This window comes from Chelonoidis abingdonii, chromosome 5, assembly GCF_003597395.2.
Source record: "Chelonoidis abingdonii isolate Lonesome George chromosome 5, CheloAbing_2.0, whole genome shotgun sequence".
Classification (NCBI taxonomy): Eukaryota; Metazoa; Chordata; order Testudines; family Testudinidae; genus Chelonoidis; species Chelonoidis abingdonii.
The window spans coordinates 71615869-71619618 of record NC_133773.1 but is presented as its reverse complement, the minus strand read 5'-3'; the positions used below and the strand labels follow the sequence as shown (position 1 = coordinate 71619618).

Sequence of the window (3750 nt, the reverse complement as noted above, 5' to 3'; positions counted from 1 at the left end):
GCCCGCGCTCGGACCAGAGGGTCCTGGCCTGACCTCCCTGGCGCCCAAGCAGGGCGCCGACCCGCCTGCAGAGAGCTAGTCGCGGTCGCGCTTTTTCGACCGCGGATTACCGAGCCTGGACGGTCCGGTTATGGACGCCGCTGACCCCGTGTACCCGAGGACTGGACCGCGATCGTGAACGCCCGGTACCCCGAGGATGGACGGACGCTGAACCCGTACCCCGCGGGACTGGCACTGGACCGCCAACTGCCGGCCGCTGCGACGATGGCTGGGAATCCTTGGACGACCGGCATGAGGGACGGTAGCAGCCAAGAGGAGGGTTGGAAGCAGCCCGGGGGCGGCGACTACTGTCGAGCCGCAGAAGGCCCGAGCCGATGGTCGCGTGCGTCGGCCAGGATCCCACTGACCTCCGGTCGGTGTGTTTCGGTGGGAACCTGCCCTCACCCGGTCAGTGTGTTTCGGCCAGGTCCACTGACCCGCTTAGCGGCAACGCCGCTACTAGGCCCGGGCTGGACGCAGTGGAGTGGGAGGGCCTGCTTTCCCCTGCCACCCTTAAGGGTGGCCAGACTCCCCTTCTTTGCTGAAACTTGTCGCCTCCATTGTCCCTAGACTGATTACTGCTGCGCCTGTTCCCGAAGGCAGAGCCCCTAGAGGTACTGCTCTGCCCTGTCCGAAGGGCCAGAGCCCCTAGAGTACTGCTCTGCCTGTCCCGAGGCCAGAGCCCCTAGACTGATTACTGCTCTGCCCTGTCCCGAAGGCCAGAGCCCCTGGTGTTACTGCGTCTGCCCTGTCCCGAAGGCCAAGCCCCTAGACTGAGTGCTGCTCTGCCCGTACCCGAAGGGCCAGAGCCCTAGATGCCTATTGCGTCTTACCCTGATCCAAAGGGCCAGAGCCCATAACTGCGTATTGCTCTACCTGCTTCACGGGCCAGAGCCCTAACCTGTTGTTCGTCCCGCCTTACCTAAAGGGCTTGGACTCAACTACCATTCGCTCAGCCCTGCGACCCGGGCTGAGCCGCGGCGAAGGCCGTTACAGGAAACACTATTACAATTGGCTCCTAAGTCTATCACAGAAAGATATAACAAAATCCAAAAGCTGCAACTGAAGCTACACAAATTCAGACGAAACAGTGTACATTTTGAGTGTGATACCACTGGAATAACATAAAACAATGAATATTGCTGACATAGACTGGGGACGAGTACACAGGGTTTGTTACAGGATTGGATCCTGGGTTAGGAGTTCTGTGTGTGGTGTTATATTTCCTGCACATCACCTAGTACATTTACTAATGTGATATATGTCATCATGTGCCAGCAGTGCCCTCTGCCATGTACATGGGGGCCAACGCAGAACCATCTCTCTAGCGTAAAGAATAATGGTCACTAAATCAGATATCAGAATGGTATCATGCAAAAGCCGCAGGAGAACACTTCAATTTCCCTGGACATTCTATAACAGATTAAAAGTAACATCCTCAACAAAAAACTTCAAGAAAGACTTGAAAGGTTGAGAAAGCATAGGGGGAAGCTTTATAGATGATTTTAACAATAGAGAGGAACTCATCTGAGAATTTGAGAAGTAGAAGGAAGCTTGGGTGAAATGATCATGAATCATAGAGTTTGCATTCTAAGGAGGTAGAAGGGTACAGCAAAAGAGAGACAATGGATTTCAGGAAGGGGATTTTGGTAAGCTCAGAGAGCTGATAGGTAAGGTCCCAAAGGAATCATAGACTGGGGAAAACAATGAGGAATGTTGGCAGTTTTTTCAAAAGGACACTTATAAGGGCCACAAAGCAAGCTTTCCAATTGGAGAAGATAGAAATATGGCAAGAAACACCTTGCTAACCACGAGATCTTGATGACCACAAATAAAAGGAGTCATATAAAAATGGAAATTAGTAGATTATAAAGATGAATATAGGCAAACATACAGGATGCAGGAGCAAATTAGAAAGGCAGAGGCACAAAATGAGTCAATTAGCTATGGGAATAAAGGGAAACAAAAGACTTTTTATCAATACATGAAGCAAGAGGAAGACCAAGGACAGGTAGGCCCACTGCTCAGTGAGGAGGGAAAACAGTAACAGGAATTGGAAATGGCAGAGATGCTTAATATTCTTTGTTTAGTCTTCACTGGAAGGCTGAAGGAATGTTCTAACATAGTGAATGCTTATGGGAAGGGGGTAGGTTTAGAAGATAAAATAAAAAAAGAGCAGTAAAATCACTAGAAAAGTTAGAAGCCTGGAGTCACCGGCCCGATGAAATGCATTCAGAATGCTCAAGGGTTAAGAAGAGGTATCTGAGCCTCTAGCTATTATCTTGGAAAGTCATGGGAGACGGAGAATTCCAGAGACTGGAAAAGGGCAAATTAGTGCCCATCTATAAAGAGGAATAAAACAACCCAGGAAACTACAGACCGTTTAGTTTAATTTCTGTGCAGGGAGATCATGGAGCAGTAATTCAAGAATCATCTGCAACACTTGAGGATGGTAAGGTGGTAGGAATAGCCAGCATGGATTTGTAAAGAACAAATCCTGTCAAACCAATTGAGTAGCTTTCTTTGATAGGATAACGAGTCTTGTGATAAGGAGAAGCGGTGGATGTGTATCTAGACTTTAGTAGGATTTTGATACGGTCTTCGATGATACCTTATCGATAAAGTAGGCAAATAGAATTACATGGGGCTACTATAAGTGGGTGCATAACTGGCTGGTAACCATACTCAGAGTGTTATTATGGCTCCAGTCCTGCTGGAAAGGTATAACGAGTGGGGTTCCTCAGGGGTCTGTTTTGGGACTGGCTCTGTTCATTCTCATCAACGACTTAGATGTTGGCATATAAAGTACGGCTTATTAAGTTTGTGGATGGTACCAAACTGGGAGGGATTGCAACTGCTTTGGAGGACAGGTCAAAATTCAAAATGATTTGGACAAATTGGAGAAATGGTCTGAGATAACAGATGAGAGTCAAAAAGACAAATGCAAAGTGCTCCACTTAGGAAGGAACAATCAGTTTCACACATACAGAATGGGAAAGACCGTCTAGAAGGAGAATGGCGGAAGAGATCTAGGGGTCATAGTGGACACAGCTAAATATGAGTCAATAGTGTGATCAGTTGCAAAAAAAGCAATGTGATTTGGGATTGCATTAACGGTGTGTTACGGCACGAGAAGTCATTCTTCTGCTCTACTCTGCGCTGGTAGGCCTCAACTGGAGTATTGTGTCCAGTTCTGGCACCTCATTTCAAGAAAGATGTGGAGAAATTGGAGAGGGTCAGAGAGGCAACAAGAATGATTAAGGTTCTTGAGAACATGACCTATGAAGGAAGGCTGAAAGAATTGGGTTTTTAGTTTGGAAAAGAAGACTGAGAGGGGACATGATAGCAGTTTTCAGGTATCTAAAGAGTGTCATCAGGAGGAGGGAGAAATTTTGTTCACCTTGCCTCTAATGATAGAGCAAGAGCAATGGCTTAAACTGGAGCAAGGGATTTCGTTGGACAAGGAAAAGTTCCTAACTGTCAGGGTTAACATGGAATAATTTGCCTAGGGAGGTTGTGGAATCTCCATCTCTGGCAGATATTTAAATAGGTTAGATAAATGTCTATCAGGGATGGTCTAGACAGTATTTGGTCCTGCCATGAGGGCAGGGGACTGGACTCGATGACCTCGCGAGGTCCTTTCCATCTTAGAGTCTATGATCTATGTATCTATGAAGAGAAACTGCAGAGTACAATTCATTTGCAAGCATA

At 47.5% G+C, this 3750-nt stretch overlaps 1 protein-coding gene across 1 annotated transcript in view; it reads left to right on the top strand.

The window, feature by feature from the left end:
- DDX60 (DExD/H-box helicase 60) overlaps positions 1–3750 on the top strand; it is a 78933-nt gene that overhangs the window by 37530 nt on the left and 37653 nt on the right. The gene's annotated exons all lie outside the window — the stretch shown is intronic.